Source organism: Camelus ferus, chromosome 4 (assembly GCF_009834535.1).
Source record: "Camelus ferus isolate YT-003-E chromosome 4, BCGSAC_Cfer_1.0, whole genome shotgun sequence".
Taxonomy (NCBI): Eukaryota; Metazoa; Chordata; class Mammalia; order Artiodactyla; family Camelidae; genus Camelus; species Camelus ferus.
In genome coordinates, this window is record NC_045699.1 from 31342980 (window position 1) to 31362418 (window position 19439).

Consider the following 19439-nt stretch of genomic DNA (forward strand, 5'->3'; position numbering starts at 1 on the left):
TGTCAGAAAGTATACCATTAGCGAGGACCTCACACGTCTTTCAGAGGACTCACGCGTGGTTGTGGTATGCCAGTCAGTGTGTTGTGCTCCAAGAAAAACGGAAATGAACTCAACAAACCGCCATTTGTCCTCGGAGACTGCTCGCTCGCTCCCCCTACTGGCAATAAGTTATCTTACAGCTTCTCCAGGCTGGCCGACTCTCCTCTAAAACTGGGACTCAGCTCCCCAGTCTGTGGTTTGAAGAATTTATTTTCGTCTTTCTTGGAAAGTTAAAATAATGTGGATTTTCCACTTACAGTCTTCTGTCACCAGTGTTACTCACGAGGTTACAAAAGTCCCACCAGCAGTAGTTTAATATCTCATTAACTACACGCCTTGATTTGCCTGGGCCAAGAGGCACCAAAGTGAAATGGTAAAATGTCCTTACCCACTTTGTGCATAATGATGAAGTAAAACAATTTACAAGGAAATTAAATTATTAATAATAAAAGTACTAGCTTTCTTTTGTAGTATTAAAAGATTGTGTGTTTGTATAGATTTTATCCCAGTCTCTAGTATTTAGCAGTATGTATATAGCTAAATATATCATTATTATATATATTTGATTGCATATTTAATAGAAATTCACTCATGACCCACAAGTGTTTTGCGGAGAGATGGTCTGAAACACAAGATTTCTTTTTTTTCAAATTCAAAAAAGAAGAAAATACTTTCATAAAATATTCTCCAACCTAAATAAAAAGTGTAAATGCACCAACATTGCATACAATTAAGATATTTATGCATAGTGTATTACTTATAATTACCAAACCAAAGCTTGTTCTCTGTTTTCCTATTATAATTCTTGAGAAATCACTTTCCACTCTTAAAATCACTCTTCAGAACTCACCCATGGTATTTTTGTTCTGTCGGCAGCAATAAAATACAGTGGTAGAAAAAAGACTGAAAATTTTAAATTTGAGAATTATTTGCACTCCCATTCCATTTCTGGTCTGCGTCATCCCTTTAACAAACATTACTTGAGCGCACCCAGCGCTGTTGTTTTAGGCACTGGGGAGATGGAATTGAAACAGACAAATCCCTGCCCTTTCTTTAGTGTGGGAAACAGACAGCAATAAAGTAAATTTGCAAATAGATAATATAGATGAGGGTAAGAGTGTTGAGAAAGTAAAGCAGGGTAGGGGATAGAGATGAAGGGTTGTGGTGGTGATTACCTGGAATTAGCATTTTTGCTCATCACAATTTCAAAACTACAGCAAGGACAAGGCCTGCCCCTGAATCTCATTTACTGCCTTAATAAAGAAGCACTTGCATTGCTGTATCTCACATTTTCTTCAATATTCTGATGACTGCATTTCAGTATAATTGGCTTACTTTGTAATCCTATGCATTCTAAATCCTTTGCATTTTAAAACATGATGCTAAGTGGATGTTTCTAGTAGACATCACAGTGGAAGTTTCTGTGGAATGGTGAATGTAAATCATGTTTTTAACTCAGTTTTTCCCCCCTTACTTTGATGCCTAGCACAGGGCTGGGCTTGTGTATTTGACATGTGTTTGATTGAGGATTGGTTGAAGGGACTCTGGAATGGGTGACATTTGAGGTTAAAATAGATCTTGATATATGTGTCATGAATTCATTGAATGATGGGTGATTTACTTGGAGGGAAAAAAAAACACACACAACATGATGCTGAGACCGAGTTCAGAAGCCTCAGCCAAAGGGCTGAGAACTCCTGTACTAAACTCTGTTGAGAACTTGGTTGAGAAGAACAGAATCCTTCAAGTCATTCCGTGCCAAGGGAGCCTGCAGGTTTGCCTAAGACTGATAGGACCACATTCACCCCCTTGCCCCTGGGGCTCCAGGCACTTGATGAATTATAATCACGACTCTCCTCTCTAGCTTGCTGCAGGTCCTGGTCTGTTACCCATCCTGTGGTTTTGGATATTGTCAGGCATTTCAGGGGAAACAGTGCCATCTGCTGGCAAATGTTCTTCATCTGCTGCACACGTCTATCTCTTGGAGCTAGAAACCTTCACAGCAGAACACGTGGGATTTAGAATAGTCAGTGCACAGTTCTACCTCGTTTCTTTCCACTGTGTCCTGTCTTGCCAGTTCCCAATCTCACAGATTCTATGCATTATAATAGTCAAGCAAGGTTCTGCAGAATCACACTTTATGTCTCCTTTTTAGAAATGTTCAGCAGCAGGCAGTGTCTGGCAGTGTTTCAGTTACAGCTCTCACAGGGCTATGATAATGGTGACAGTCTCTCTCCCTTCAAAAAAGCATTTTCAATTGTGATACTGCTTGGAGTGTTTCAAATGCAAGGTGCACAGAGAGACAGGGCTGCAGAGAGTCCATCTCTGTCTGTCTGGAAGCTCGGGTGGCATTGATCTTAGTGGACTTTCTGGGTTTCTGACACATCAACCCTGGATTTGCTTCCGTGTTTTGACCAACTTGTCCTTGAGTCATCAGTTGTGATGCTGGCTCCTCACCTGGGCTCGCTCTGCTACTTCTCACCTCCTCAACCACTTCTCACGACTTCTGCTGCCTCTCTCCCTGGTCCAAGCCACCAGCCTTTCCTTTCAGCTTATCATAGCAGCTCCTCACTGGTCTCCCTTCTCCTAACATTGTCCCCTTGAGTTCATTCTCCATGTGGCAGGCAGTGCTCCTGTCAAGACACAAGTCAAATCATACCACTCCTCTGTTGAAAATCCTTCTCCCTCAGAGTGAAAATAAGTATTCCCAATATCCCACAAGGCTCTGTACTCAGGCCTGCAGATAACTCTGATCTCATCTCTATTACCCTCGCCCTCCTTGCTGTTCCTCAAACAAACCAGGCACGTCTCTGCCTCGGGACATCTGTACTTGCGGTTCTCTCTGCCTAAAACACTGTTCCTCCAGGTACAACATGGCTCATTCTGTCACTTCTTTCACAGGACCAGAGACCCATACCCCTTATTCTACTTTTCTCTACAGTACGTACCACCATCTAACATTTTCTGTATTCTACTTACTGATTTTTACTGTCTTCCTCTTCCTGCTGGAACCTGATCTCCATGAAAGTAGTGATTGTTGTCTCTGCAGTGTAGTAGAGTATCCCTAAAATGTCTAAAAACGTACTAGTCACAGGACAGAAAATCCAATGTCTGCTGTACGACGCGTATTTCCTGCCATTAGGAGAGCACGTGCTACCTGGCGGGTGAAACTTATTTCACCCCCGCAGTGAGGTCTGTCCCCCACCTGCCACTCAAGATGCGTCTGGCCTGTGAAGTCGCTGGATGCTGCCCATGTTCTGAGCGACAGCAGGTTTCTCTGCTGCTTATAGCATTAAAGCAAGATGGCCAAAAGCACAGTGGCCCAAATCTACTTTTTTTTATGTCAGTTTGAACCAACTTTGGGACATAAAGATCACTAAACAACAAGTTTTGACTGTGATTACTTTGGGGGGGGGGTAACAGTATATGAACTGACAATGCTCATGTAGGATGGCTGTGCTTTAGTTTCTCCTGAGAGCTTTTTTAAAATACCAGTGCTTAGACTCTTCCACTAAGGGATTCTGACCCCATCGGTCTGCGCTGCGGGGTGGGGGCAGTCAGGCTCCCAGCTACGAGGTAATTCTGATGTACAGCTAGGGATGAGAAACACTAATTCAGGACTTTGCAGCTGACAGTGCTTTCATGCATTATTGTATCTGCTTCTGACATTAAGCCCATGTAACAGGTGGGTTGGTGGTGGTTTTGTCCCCATTTTACAGGAGATCCAAGAAGATAACTGACTTGGCAGTCAGGAAGTCTAAGAGCTAGGATTTGACTCCAGCTGGGGCCCCAGATCCAGGACTCTTTCCCACCAGAGTGTGGCGAAAGCCACCACTAATCAGGTCATACACCCATCCGTAACAGCCTTCTCCTTGATAATGTGTTTCTAACTGTGGTTCATTGTCTAGCTTCTCCACAAGACTGCAAAACAGAAGAACAGAGGCCAGGCTGCCTTCTTTGCACAGAGCCTCGCACAAGATCTGTTGGGTGAACGCGTGAACAAATGACCAAATGAATGAATGCAGCTGTTGTGCTACTGGCCCTTCTGCTCTACTCTTCAGCAAGTTCATTGTCAGTTTGGTTGTTTTTGTCCTGCTTGGATGGCTGAACTGCCCCGTGGAAGTTACACTCAGATGCTGGTTTTACTCCCGGAACATCTGAGCTCACGTTTCACTCAGGTCAGAGGAACTGCCAGAAACCCTCTTTCCATTCCTTTCCCCCAGCACATTTCTGCCCTGAAAGGGTGAGTGGGGCATCGGCATAAAGAAATTAAATTTGTCTGCTCAGATGTCCCAAACTGGCAGGCTTGTCGTAAGTGAGTCTCAGCGAAATGATTCTCTTTCCCACCAAATCAGAGTGGAAAGAGAAGGGAAGAGTGATCTTCATTAAGATGTTTTCACCCATCAGTTTCTTTCCAGGTGAATCTCGTGGCTTCCTGCAGACTGGAAAAGCCCCATCACCTCCATTCAATGACGTTACAGCCTCATTTCAAGTCTCTGACTGGAGCCTGTGGACCAGTGTTTCCCAGCCTCTCATCAGTGACATTTGGGGCTGGATAATTCTTTGTATTGGGGTGAGGAGTGTCCTGCGTATTGTAGTTTGTAGTGGCAGTCCTAGTCTCTACCCTCTAGAAGCCAGTAACCCCCATCCCCATGATAATTTTCTGTTGTTGTCTGGGGCACAATGCCCAGCTATGTTGTCAAGTGATATTCTAGTTGTTTCTGGGAGGGTGTTTTGATGAGATTAACATAGAAATTGGTAGACTTTGAGCAAAGCAGATTGCACCTGTCATGTGGGTGGGCCGCATCCAATCAGTTGAAAGCCTGACTAAGAACAAAAGACTGACTGCCTGGAAGCAAGAGGGAATTCTGCCAGCAGACGGCCTTTGGACTTGGACTGCAACATCAGCTCTTCCCTGGGCCTCCCTCTTGATGGACTTTCAACTTGAATTACAGATTTTGAACTTGCTGGCCAGCATAATCACAGGAGCCAGTTCTTTAAAATCACTTTCTCTGTGTGTGTGTATATGGAGATTTTTTTCCTTTGGAGAATTCTATTACACCCCGGTAGTAGCAACCCCAGATGTCTCCAGGCATTGCCAGGTGACCCCCCAGGGGCAGAACAGTCTCAGCTGAGAATGACCACTGGTGACAGATGAGGCTGGCGTTTTCTCACGGCATAGTTTCTGGAGAGGCTGACCCGGTTAGAACAGTCCAGAACCTAATGGAGGCTAAAATACCTCCTGGAAGGTGTTCTCTGTATGTAATTCAGTTGGAGTTTGTTCCAAGCCTGACCTGACCACAGACGTCTCAAGGAATCTCTGGAATCTTACAGCCTTGAGCTATAAAATTCTCCCTTCTAGGAAAACCATATCATATTTGCCTGAATTTTACTTCAAAAAAAAAAAATAAATAAAAGCACATCACATTTGAATCCTTACAGATTTTTTCATTTAAAAGACTTTTAATTATCTTGTGATGAAAAATCAACTACAGCTTAGAGAAGATGAGCCACAAACTAGCTCAATCCACACAGACTTTGGATGTGAGTCACAGGCTCCTGAGAGGATCAGTTAAGGGGGGGGAGGGGGTGCAAAGAAATATGATGCAGTCATTGTTCCCGAGTGGTGAACTCGAAAGTTGTAAGTCCCTTCTGAAAACAGTATGAGGTGACTCCAGAAACGCCTCTGTTGATGACAGGGGTACTTGCACCGATAATGTATATGGAGACTTTATTAAATGGAATGTGAGAGTAAGGACAATATTTCCACATTTATATCTTATTTTAAATGTGGCTTTAAGTATGTCCATGTACTTAATAAATTAAATACTACATTTGGCCAATTCACTTCTATGTATGAAAGTTTGATTAACCAACTCAGTCCAAATGGACTTTTGTGGATTCTCTCGCGGACAGGAAGGAGCCCTGCGTAGTCAGCATCCATGGTATTTGTAAGGCAGAAGGGTCGGCGGGTCACGTCCCCCTCCCTCCCACGCCTCCCTCCACCTTTCTGCTCTTTGCCTTTTTCTCAACTTCCCTTGCTCGTTCTCACCCCAGCCTCCTCTTCTGCTTCACTTTCCCAGGTTGTCGTCTTGGTCTCCTTGGCGTCTCCTTTTTCCTTTCAAATATGTATCTTTCAAAGATCTCCATCCCCTGGGACATAGATACCCATTCTTGTTCACATATCAAATTTGATGGAAATAAGAGAAGTATTTAGCAGAGATGGGGAAGGGAATCAATCTTGTTATGTCACTGAGAGCGTGTCAGCCTGGAGGTGGCTCCGCAGACAAGGTCTGGGAAAAGTTGTGCGGAGGATGGTTCCACCCATACGCTTGGCAAAATATCACTCATTGCCCTCCCATGTGAATCTCAAAACGGAGCACATAATTTCAACAAAGCAAATGGAAAAAAGGAAAGTCAAGGTTAGATATTTATTCTACTGCAGGTATGAATTTGCTGCAAGAATCAGCTTTTTGTCTTTTGAAGTCAGATTGATTTGGCTACGCTCCCAACCACCAGAGGTAGTGAGTACTTTCAGCTGGGTCGGTGGAAACCTCTCCCTCGCTCACGGATCATAAAGAGTCCAATAGGACGTTAGCTGCCCACAAAATTGAGGAAATGAGCCTTTCATCTTTCATTTGTGAGGGTTCCTGCATCCCTTGGGTGAGATACCTCCGAGGTGTATGTTCTACACTGGCTCCCAGGGTCCCCCAACAAGATTGATCTCTAATCATCCACAATGGTAAATTGCTTGACAATGAACACTTTGTTGGCTGCCTTCTGTTCCCCATCTCTCTCCCCAGGTACCGTACTGGTATTTCCTGGCATCACCCCCAAAATCAGTTATTTTCACTTGAATCTTAGTTTTAGGGTTAACTTCTGGAGCAACTCATTCTAAGACACTACCTCTCATGTCAGATCCCACAACACAGTCTTGTTATATTGAACTTTATTTAATTAATTTATTTTTAACTTTTTTAATTGAAATATAGTTGATTTACCATGTTGTGTTAGTTTCTAGTGTACAGCATAGTGATTAGGTCATACATATATATTCTTTTCCATATTCTTTTTCATTATAGGTTATTACAAGATACTGAATATAGTTCCCTGTGCTATATGGTGTAAATTTGTTGTTTATCTGTTTTATATATAGCAGTTAGTATCTGCAAATTCCAAATTGCCAGTTTACCCCTCCATCCTCTCCCTTCCCCCCTCCGCCCCCGGGAGCCATAAATTTGTTTTCTATGTCTGTGAGTCTGTTTCTGTTTTGTAAATAAGTTTATATGTATCATTTTTTAGATTACACATATAAGTGATATCCTATGATGTTTGCCTTTCTCTGTCTGGCTTACTTCACTTAATACGATAATCTCTAAGTACATCCATGTTGCTGCAAATGGCATTATTTCATTCTTTTTTTTTTAACACTGAGTAGTATTCCATCATATAAATGTATCACAATTTCTTTATTCAGTTATCTATCAATGGACATTTAGGTTGTTTCCATGTCTTTGCTATTGTAAATAGTGCTGCTATGAACACTGGGGTGCATGTATCTTTTCAAATTAGAGTTCCCTCCAGATATATGCCCAGGAATGTGATTGTTGGATCATATGGTAAGTCTATTTTTAGTTTCCTTATATACTCATATTAAACTTTAGATACATGCCCAGGAATGTGATTGCTGGATCATATGGTAAGTCTATTTTTAGTTTCTTAAGGAATCTTTATACTCATATTAAACTTTCTTTAAAAGTTCAAAGAGATTAAAAAACAAAAACTTTGCTAACATCACCATCTCCACTCAGACATCTTTGGCAACTTCCAGTCGATAAAGTACAAATGGTCTGTGTCTTGAGACTCTGTATAATGTGGCCTTTTCCTACCCACCAGAATCCTGTTTCCTACAACTTCCACTCAAAATGGAGGTTCCAGCCATTTGAGTCTACTCCCCCGTCCTCAGGGGACCCACAGTGCATCTTGACCCCCAAGGATCTGCTGCTGGTACTATTCCCACCCCATTTCAGTGCATCTAAGGCCACCAACCATCACAACCATCATCCTCTTTGTGGACATGTTTGCTGAACATCCCACAGCTTCGGTGCTTTGCCTCTGCTTCTTTATCCTGCTGTTCAGCATATTTGTGTTTACTCCTATCCTGGTCCCACCTGGACCAGAAACCCCTCCTTGGGTCATTAAGCTGCTTTTTATCTTTAGGACCTAGAATGCAGTTCTACAAATGCTAGATAAGGAGACAAAATTCAAACCCTGCCATTTATTAAATGTGTGACTGTGGCTAACACATATAATCTCTCCGAGCTCACTTCTTTATTTGTGACACAATACTACATATAATTGTGATGATTTGAGTGACATAATACGTATGAAAAGTGCTCTAAAAATGATCAGACAGTATCTAGTTAGTCCTGATTAAGTGGTTGGCAAAGACTCCCTCCTGCTGCTGCTGAAAGGGGGAACGATGAAGTTACAGAAGACTAGCAGCTCCCGAGAGATAAAGAATGAGTACCGGGGGGAATCAGCAAAAATGTATCTGTCATTACATTGAGTTTGATAGAACCAGTTCGTGGGCAATAAAATAGCATGATTCTATCTCCTTCACATACTCATTAATCCTACAACAGTTGATTGTGCTGATGTCAGATCATTTTTCTCTCCTGCTCGAAACCCTGAGAGGCCTCTCCTCACACTGAGTAAAACCCAAAGTCCTTAAAGTGGCCTAAAAAATCTTTTCACTGTCTGTCACCCACTCCCACCTCCTCCTGAACTTGCTTCCTGTTACTCTTCTCCCCAGATGACTCCAGCCACGCTGGCCTCCCCGCTGTTCCTCAGAGACAGTGGTGCTGTGGTTTGTGCCAGCTCTGTCCTCTGTCTGGAACACTCTTCTCCCACGTGTATGTTGGGTGAACTCCCAGACTTGCCAAATCACTCCTCAAATCTCTCCTCAACGAGACCTACCCTGTCCATTTATTTATTATCGTAACCTGTCCCCTCAGTCTGGTTCTCTCCTTACCTGGCCCTGTTCCTTTCCACTGTAGTCCTGGCATATCCTACAGTGCACTTATTTATTGCTTGGTGTTTATTAGCAGAGAGTCTTAGTTTTGTTGCCTTGTATATCCCAAGTGCCTAGAACAGTGCCTGACACAGAACAGCCACTGAATAAACATAGTTGCTGAATTTGTTGACTTAAGTTCTTACTATGTACCAGCAGAGAAAATAGCTATGACTCTGATACTTACAGAATTATAGTTTAACAACGACACCCATTTCACAAATGTTATCGACAACCAAATACGTGCCAGGCAACTTACTAGGCCCTAGAGATATTCCAGCAAACAAAGGACAGTTTCCCTTCTCTCAGACAGCTAACTCTTGTGAAATGATGTAATGATGTTACAAACATTCGTGTGCTAACATATGTGAAGTACTCAGCCACCACATTTGAAATTCTAGGTTGTTAACTTAGTACCCCTGTCTCATGGACAGGCACTGAGAACGCCCTGCCTTGCACGGACTAAACCTTAGCAATAAGGTATATTAAAACAAACGCTGATTGTGTAGCTCCCCAAAACCTAACTTCTGCTTTTAGTGCTAAGTCATGCTTTGATTCAATAGCTTATATAATTTATTGTCCAAGGAGTTAATTTTTTGAGGCCCTATTACTTTGAATTTCTAAATAATAGATACTACATCAAAGAATATATGGTAGAAATTAATCTTTTCTCCCCAAATACAGAAAAGGCATAAGATTAGGCTTCTAAAACCCTGGTGATGGTTCTGGGTTTTGTCCGGGCCTTACCACTACACTGGTCATACAACGATAGGCAGAGGGTGCACTGCTCATATCTTTCTTCAAGATGGAACCATCTGCAGGAGGGGAGAGGCTGGGTAGCCGAAGGCTCCAGCTCTCGTACCTTCAGGATCCACCATGGTATCCAAACCAAGGCTACAGTCTCCCGGGGCGGCTTCAAGCCAACGACAGCATGTGGCCGGGATCTCAGAGCCAGGCCATTCCTGCCCAGTTAGGGGCTCTTATGATGGCCAGTCTTTGCTTTAAGACTCCACACCAGTCTGGCCAGAACGTTCTTAAGAGATGCTCTTCCTACACAATCCGTCCTTCCCAGGTTGAGGTCAGAGGAGCTCCTCTAACCCCACTTCCTCTTCCCTTTGTCTTTCACAGGTTCTCCCCTGCATATATCTTTTACATTTCTAACTCTTTGCTTTTGCTTCCTAGAGAACTGTAAATAACACCACTGGTACCAGGAGTGGTTCCAGAAAGCTGGCAGTAAGATGGGTTTTGAGGCTGGATCACTCAGCACAGGCTGGCAAGGAGGATCTCCATCTAAGTGGTATGTGGGGCACAGCTAGTCCTTGGCACAGATGGTTGTCCAACTAGTGAAAAAAATCACCTGTGATGGCCAGGGGGACATCTGGTGGAGAGGAATGCCCTTGTCAGTGCAGTGTTTCAGGCATTTGGAAGCTGTGGGGGGTTCGGTGGATGTAAGGATAGTGGAGTTGGAGGATTCCCTGCAGAGTGATAATGAGAACTGGAAGCGGTTAGATAGTGAAAGGCTAGTGGGAGGGCTGGAGGCGTCTTTGGTAACTTACAAGGAGGCTCCTGTCCCTCGCGGGGAGGAGGACAACGTGAGGAGCAAGCACAAGATTTCAAAGAGTCATGAGTGTCCACAAATTTCCAAATGCTTATCCAAGGCGATCTGTTACCCTGAAGCTAGTGACCTGATTGGGAAAACTTTTGAGACCCTGAAATATGGGAGCGGGACATGAATGGGTGTCCCAGTTTTGGGTCCACCCACTACCCTGAGCATGCAGAGCTGGCAGAGGTGGCCCACACCTCTTTAGAAAGATCCAGACTTCCCTTGAGCAGGAAGACACCTTAGAGGTCTCTCCCTGCAGACAGCACATACTGCCCCATCCCCTGCCCCTAGAAGCTGTTCCCCTCTGCCTCTCCTGGCTGCCAGGCTAATAACTGGGGTTAAATCCAGCATTTCCCAGCTGAGGACCTGCTGGGCCTGATGAGGGAGACAAGATTACACCCCAAAGCCGCTGCAAGAGTTAGCCAGCATATAGAGAGGGTGTGGAGAAAAGGGGACCCTCCTACATTGCCGGTAGGAATGTAGTTTGATGCAGCCAATATGGAAAACAGTATGGAGAGTCCTCAAAAGACTGAAAACAGATTTACCATATGATCCAGCAATCCAATTCCTGGGCATATATCGAGAGGAAACTCTAATTTGAAAAGATACCTGCACCCCAATGTTCATAGCAGCACTATATACAATAGCCAAGACATGGAAACAACCTAAATGTCCATCAGTAGATGGCTGGATAAAGAGGATGTGGTGTATTTATATGATGGAATACTATTCAGCCATAAAAAAGAATAAAATAATGCCACTTGCAGCAACATGGATGGACCTGGAGGTTATCATTCTAAGTGAAGTAAGCCAGAAAGAGATAAATACCATATGATATCACACATATGTGGAATCTATTTTTAAAAAGACACAAATGTACTTACTTACAAAACAGAAACAGACTCTCAGACAGAGAGAGCAAACTTATGGTTATCATTGGGAAAGGGGGGAGGTGGAGGGGTAAATTGGACTTTGGGATTTTCAGATACAAACTACTGTATATAAAATAGATAAACAGGTTTATACTGTATAGCACAGGGAACTATATTCAATATCTTATAGTAACCTACAATGAAAAAGAATATGAAAAGGGGTATGCATGACTGAAACATGATGCTGTACACCAGAAATTGACACAACATTGTAAACTGACTATACTTCAATTTAAAAAAAGAGTTAGCCAGCACATACTGTCAAGAGCGGATGAGTACCCACCAACTGGGTTGTAAGGATGCCTGACCAAGGGGCTGGAATGTAAAAGTGAACAAGCAGGAGAACACTGACTTGGAACATGGGATTTAAGACTCTGGCAAAGACTCCAAGGGAATGGGGCAAACACTGTGTTTTTACTCAAATAGCTATGTCGCTTTCCAAAGGCTGGAGGGCAAAGGTGAGATGCCTGAGTTACCAGAGCAGATGGTAAAATAGGATGGAAAAAATAGATGGAAAATAGAATCAGTATCAGTTCCCATTCCTTGGAATGAACAACAATATTCATTTACAGTTTTGCACCAGGACTATGTTAGCTCGCCCACCTTCTGTCTTAATATAGTCCAAGAGATCTGGACCATCTGGACATCCTGCAGAACATCTCACTGATCCATCAGTAAAACAAAGATGTGGTTAGTATGCTAGAGACCTCGGTAAGAAACATGTCATCAAGAAGGTGGGAAATAAACTCTACAGAGTTTCAGGGACAAGCCACTTCAGTGAAGCTTTCAGGAATTCTAACAGCTAGGATTTAAAGAAAAGAAGGTACACATTTTTAGGGTCAGGAGCACATCAGGACATCCCTCCAAAGTATGGACACGTGGACTCTCCTTTGAGGAGAAACACCTGGCCTTTCCAGAATAAAAGGAGTGGAATGTCATCAACTTACCAGCAGGTGGCCTGTTGGTTTCCTTGGGAAATAGTGCCCTCGCAGGTTTCTGGTGCTGGCAGATTCCACAGTCAGAGGAAGCAGTAGTTAGATTGGCCTTGGTAAGTGGAAGTTCATGCTGTTGGGTCCATGTGTAGCCTCCCCCCCTGCCATTGTGGCCACCGTGTTCACAAATCCATCAGGCCAGGTCTCGAGTGCCTGGTACTGCAGGCTCACTGATGTCAACTGGCTGAATCATTTTGTCTTCTTGGTTGTTCAGCGTTCATGGCGGATGCCTTTTGATGGGTATTAAAGTGTGAAATGTTCACATTTTGTGTCCACTCCCGTATGTCCATCCCTGTGCCTTTACCCTGGACCTCCTTGTTCCCCATCGGCCTTTTCCTTCCAGGCCCCTGACCAGCAGGCTGGGGCATGAGCCACTGATTTGGAATTTCCATATGTTCTCACTTTGGGCCATTCTCCTTCCGCATAATTGGATGACCAGGTGCACTGCTTGCCCAGTAGGAAGAGCTTCCCTTTCTGATGTCTTTCAACCTGAAAGAATCGAGTCCTCCTCCAAGTATGGGCTTCCTTTTCTGCCCAGGAGCCTCAGCCAGCATCACTATCCGGAAGCTAAGGAGTGCCTGATCCATACTCATGGGGTACTACGTAACACAGCATCTGGGGCACACTTCACAGCCAAGGAAGCCATGGGATCCACAAGCCGTATCACATACTGCACCATCCAGAAGCAGCTGGCGTGAGGGAGCATTGTGTCGGCCTTCTGAAGGCACAGCTGAAGCACCAGCTTGGAGGCCATACTCTGCAAAAATGGGGTGCTGTCCTCCAGAATTCAGAATAAATACGTTGAAATTAGAGATCTCTGCACGGTGCTGTAAGAATACTCCATAGGACTGGGAACTGAGTAAAAGCAGGAATGGACCCCCTTACCATCATTCTCAACGACCATCTGGGGGAATTTGTGTTTCCTGTTCCCATAACTCGGGGCTCTTGCAGGGTTAGAGGTCCTTGTTCTAAAGGGGACACATTCTTGGCAGAGGACAGAGCAAGAGTTCCACTGACCTATGGATGCTACCTGGACATTCAGGACTCACTGTGTCCAGCGTCAACAGTGAGGAGTCACCGTCTTGGCAGGGATGACTGACTCTGAACAGTAGGGGGAGGGAGGTCTGCTTCTATACAACGGGGACATGAGGGATCACTGTAGCACCCCGGTGACCCACTTAGGTGCCTCTCAGTACCCCTTAGCCCCAAATGTAGCTGTAAAGACCTCTGTAGCAGCCCTTGCCTTAGCAGGGGCTGACTGCCGGAGTCTCAGAACCCTCAGGGGTAAAGGTTTAAGTCACCAGCCAAGTGTAAGCCACCGAAACCTGTCTAGTTAGTAGCTGAGGGTAACTACTCTAGCTAATAGGATGGACAGCGTAGGAGGGAGATGATGAGTAAATACTGCAGCCCCCAGAAGATTCTAGTTTGTCCCACTGCTCACCCTCTTCTAACTCTCCCCTTAGGAGGTGAATTAGAAGGAACGATGGTAATTTACTATATTTAGTTTCTGGTGTACAACACAGTGATTCAGTTATATATATATTTTTTCATTATAAGTTATTACCAGCTATTGAATATAGTTCACTGTGCTCTACAGTAGAACCTTGTTGTTTATCTATTCTGTATATAGAAGTTTGTCTGCTGATCTCAAACTCCCAATTTATTCCTCCCTCCCCTCCCACCCCCACTGGTAATAACAATGGAGGAGCTGTTCCCCTGCTATGGTTGGGGAAGTAGATTTGTGCTATACAAGAGGTGGACCCTGGCAGCCCTGGGTCCAGCCCTGCTCTGATCTCTCTTCAGGAGAGAACCTGCTGTAAGAGGTGTAGTCGGCTGAGAGCCTGCAGCAGCCACAGCTTCAGGCTCCACCACAGCATTCATGCCGGGGCTGTGCTCTTCCTGGGTTGCTCCCAGCCAGTAACAGAGCACCGAGGGGATACTAGAGCCAGGCCATGACTACACAATTCGGATCTCCTTTAATGAGAATCTTTGCTCTGGAGCTCAGTGTTGGCCTAACCAAGAGTTTCTCAGCACTCTGCTACTGGCCTAAAGATCTTTCTACCATATTCTTCTCCCTCCCGTCCCTCCCTTCACAGGTCTCAGATCAGCATTATGGCCCGAGGAGCTTCCCTCTTACTCCTGGTCCCTCTCCTTGTCTTTCATAGGCTTTCCCTCCAATAAATGTCTTGTCCTCCTGCTTCTGTCTTGGCATCTGCTTCCTGGAGAATTCAAACTGGCGTAATAGGTTTAGGTTAGTTGGTTAATCTTTTCTCCATCTTAAAAAGAGTTTCTATAGCTTTTAAAGGTAAAATGAGGGGAATAATTAGAAGTTATTAATTCATTAATAAGCTTGGTTATGAAGTCTTTATTGCTCAGAAATCATGGAAGTCACAAGCCAAAATCAGTTACTAGTTTCCAAAGGAAATACCTCTCATAAAGCCTGAAAACAAAATTTAAATAAAAACTTAAACCAAGAACACGTTAACTGTCCTTATTCTAGCTAAAGCCCTGGGCTGGTACGTGCTGCTTGAGTTCTACAAAACCAAAGTGCATTGTAAATGCTCCATGTATAACTAATTTGTGCTTTAAGTGATATTAACTAATCTCTGTTTTTATTTCTCTATCACATGTTGACATGATATTTCATTAAAGGTGGTATTTTAAATGACAGTCGGATACCCTTTCATTTTGGTGATAAGATTTTTTTATGTGGCTCCTAAGGGTGTCACCAAAGAAAGTCAATTAGGAAAAGGTCAATTTTGTGTTTATTAGACAGTAACCACAACATTCTGAAGGCACAATTAATGTGTAGACTATATTTGTGCACTTTTTAGCAAATGTATGGTATTGAAAAACAATCCACTCTACTCAGAAGCAGTTCTTTTTTACTAAAGGAAAACGTGTTGGCAACTGCTCTGTTTCCATGGATTTATGATTCTAATAGGTCCTGAAAATAAAACCCAATCTTTGCCAAAATCTCACTTATGCTTTATATCAATAACATGCCCTTTATCCCTGCTTATGCGTTTGTGAAACAGAGAAACAACACCAATTAGTTAAAAACCCATTAGTTAGAACTCTAAAGAACTGATTTGGAGGGAGGAGAGATGTGTGGGAGCTGACACCTAACATTTTATTTTTATGAAAAAGAGAACAATTACACAAAATCATAATGAATTGGAAAAAAAGTGAACATTTTCCAGAATACATTTGAAAGTGTATAGTTCAAATTTAAACCATTTTCAATATCTAATGATAAATTACTGCAGGTGACCGCAAGCAACAAGGGAGATAGTTATGTCCAAGACAGTCTACTTACAGAAACAAGTGTGTTACACCTTTAATTCTCTAATTCTGATGACTGCAAAAGGGGGGACCAGAAGGTTACAGGGTTTAATCCTCAGTTAACGGGAAAATAAAATCAACAACTTGAACTCTATTCCTTAAACAAGGAACTCTTAATTTTAGCTGCCCCTTAGCATGATCTAGAGGAACTTAACCAAATTCTCAATGTCCAGGTCCCATTTCAGACTAATTAAATCAGAATCAGTGGGGTTTTTTAAAACTCCACAGGTGATTTTGATGTGTGGCCAAATTGAGATCCACCATGTCGGATACTATAATTATTTTATGTTTTAGTTTACTACAGTTAAGCTTTAAATGAAATTAAACAACAAATTAAATCTCTACTGCTGGATGAAAGCATATTCGCTAAGTGACCTTTAATTTTACTAGAGTACTGGAAAAAGAATGAAATCCAAATGCCTGACTAACATTGTGTCTGATGGTCTTCCCATCCTGGGGGTGGCCAAGTGACCCAGTTCTAGGCATTGAAATAGAAAGAGAACCCTGCCAGGTCTTTCTCTTTCCCTCTCTCTCTCCCCCCCTTTCTCTTGCTATGAATCACTCAACATTTACTATTAGCTGATAAATTAATAGGTATTATCAGTTTTGAGATACACAGCAACCCCAAAAGATAAGTGCTCTTACTCCCATTTTACATATGCGGAAATTGTGGCCCATACAAATTAACAATCTTGTCTACGGTCACACAGACCTTGGATCCTAAGCCAGATACATCTGATTCCTATACCAATGCTCTAAATTACGTTACTATAAACCTCTTGGATATGTACAAATCTAGTTGTTCTGATTAAACTGCATGCTATATCATTTAGGAAGAGCAATTTATGCTTCTAGGAATACATAAAATGCTCAACATTTAGATCATTAGATATTTGAAGAATCAATTGGCTTAACTTAGTTAACTCTAAAATTATAGAATAAACTCTTAGTTGTTTTGCAAAACCACGGAATACTTTAAACACTCCAAACAAATAAAACACTCAAGTCAGCCCACTTTTGGACAGCACAGCTACATGGATGAGTCTGAGAAGATATGTGGTGCTGCTATCTGTGGCACTGAAAATATAAATATATCCCCTCCAAGGTCTGTGAGGTAGGGTATATTTGTGAAGGGTTTTTTTTGTTTTGTTTTGTTTTTGGCTAGCACATATCATACTATTTGCCTAAGAGACACTGCTGCTGGTCCTCCTGCAATTCTTGTTCTGTATTCTCTCCTCTTGGGCCTTTACTGGAGAATAATTGAATTAGAGAAAGCAGTCCAGAGGCAGCCATGTTGAGTTTGGAGTCAGACTCACTGGATCAAAACTCCTGAATGTTTCTCCTCTCCATAACATGAGGGCAAAAGATCTATTCAACTGCTCTTATGAGACTTAAATGAGTTTCATCCAAACATACTTACAATACTTAAAGCAGACAGTAAGTCTTTATCAAACGTCTGTTGGCTGAGTAGTGGATAGCTGCCTGGGAAGTAATGATGGCCCCTCCTCTCAGGAAGCATAGTCTAGTGTGTTAACCAGCCTCAAACCTAATTCCTTAAGAGGCAGGAAACTCTGATCTGGAAGACAGTAAAATCTGATGCTCGAAACCGATGGGATCAAGTCCCATTTCTCAACTTTCCAGGTGGCCCTACAAAAGATATGTCAGTGTTCCAACCCCCAGAACCTATGAAAGTGATCTTACTTCAGAAAAGGATCTTGGCAGTTCTAATTTAGTAAGGTTCTCCAAATGAGATCGCCCTTGATTATCCTGATGGGCCTTAAATCCAACGACAAGTTTCTTTATAACACATAGAAGAGGAAAAGACGTAGAAGAGAAAGTCATGCGAAGACAGAGGCAGAGACTGGAGTTAGGCGGCCCAAACCAAAGAACGCCTGGAACCACTAAAAGCTTGAAGGGGGCAAAGAATTCTCCCCTTAAGCCCTCAGAAGGTGCACAACTTTACCAAAAGCGTGACTTCCGACTTCCAGACTCCAGAACTATTAAAAAATAAATTCCGTTGTTTGACCCGATCAAGTTTGTGGTGTGTTTCATCTGTAAAATGGGGATAACATCCTAATTACAGTCTCATTTCCTTAAATGGACACTTGGATAACTTCAGCCTGGAGGAATGCGCAGATATTTACAACCGCAAACATATCTTAAGCGCTTGTCCTGATCAATCACTGTGCTAGGCGCTTTCCATGTATGACTTAGACATCTCTATTTTACTGATCAGGGAACCAAAGCGCAGAGAAATTCAGTAATTTGCCAAATTTGCCACACAGCTAACCAGCGGAAAAAATCAGGATTACAATTCAAGCCCACTCCCGAGGTATCCCTTTAAAGCCCCACGCTAGACTGCCAGTAAGGATGCAAATGAACACACTCTAGCAGCGTTAACTATTTTAACCTCAGTTCCGGCTACAGAACAGCCACGCCAACCAAGTCTCCGCTTCCACAGTTGGTCAGCCCTCGCGAGAAGCCTCTCGCCGGAAGCGACAGGGTTAATGACGTCACTTTCAAGAGCCGCTATCACGTCCTCGCCCCACGGATGCTTTCAAGGGCCAAAACCCGCTATGGCGCAGCCCTCGCGCCTCTGGATGAGGTATAAATAGAAGCGGACCAATAGAAATGCCAAATTTCCGTTTTTCCAGCTAAGCCCCACCCCTTAACCCCAGTTCCGGGGCAGAAGAAGGGAAAACGAGGCTAGGGGGCGGGGCAAGGAGAGGAAGCGGAAGCCTAGGCGCGGAACTGAGACCCGCGCCTGTTTGGGCCACACGTGTGAGGTGAGTGCCGCGAGCTCTGTGGCTGCTCCCGGGAGGGCTTCGCCCCCTGCGTGGCCCTGGAGTGGGAAGGTCTCTTGGCTGGAGGTGTTCACACCTGTCACCTGCCGCGCAGTCTTCTGTGGCCTTTCCTACTCTAGGGGTTTGGGAGTTGACGGGAGCCTGGCGACAAAGGCAGGTTTTCAGCTCCTTTCCCTATCATGCTGCCTTGAGAGTGCTGGGTTAGCTTGAGCTACGTTCAGCCGCTAAAATCCTGGCCGGTGCTAGTCGCTCTCAACCTTTCTGTCTTGTGTTTGACAAACATCCACTCTGCGCCTGTTCGGTGCTGGCTGCCCAGTTTACCACCTGAATATACAGCTGCAAATTGTAAGCCCTGAGAAGAAAACGAGCTGGGTGCTGAGGTGGAGATTAGTCTGAGGGAGTGATTTTTAAACTGAGGACTAGAGCGTAGCGAGAGGCAACCCTGCAATCTGGAAGCCCAGGGAAAACCACTTTCAGCAGAGGCAGTAACTTGAGCTGAGTCCCTGAGGTGGCAGCTGTAGAAGGGGGACCAATGTAGTTGAATTAGAAATTCAGCGATACAAGGTACAGGGGTAGGGTGGGACGAGGCAGGGCTTTGAAGGCCACAGTGGGAGTTTAGGTTTACTCTACGATAGAAAAATACTCCCATTT

At 43.7% G+C, this 19439-nt stretch overlaps 1 protein-coding gene and 1 long non-coding RNA gene across 3 annotated transcripts in view; one reads left to right on the top strand and one right to left on the bottom strand.

The window, feature by feature from the left end:
* Nucleotides 1–6394, top strand: part of LOC102512851 (histone-arginine methyltransferase CARM1-like) — a 269788-nt gene extending 263394 nt beyond the window's left edge. Inside the window, exons 14-15 of one of the 2 annotated variants that reach the window (XR_004319183.1) lie at nt 3948–4217; nt 4447–6394. The gene's annotated coding sequence lies outside the window, so the exon portion shown is untranslated. Of the gene's footprint in view, nt 1–3947 lie in introns of both variants that reach the window. The other variant, XR_004319182.1, reaches the window with a different exon arrangement.
* Nucleotides 1692–14156, bottom strand: LOC116663129. Its single transcript, XR_004319184.1, has 2 exons — nt 12595–14156; nt 1692–2672 (listed from the first exon to the last, which is right to left on the bottom strand). It is a non-coding gene; the product is annotated as an uncharacterized LOC116663129 (long non-coding RNA).
* Between the last annotated feature and the right edge of the window lie 5283 nt (nt 14157–19439).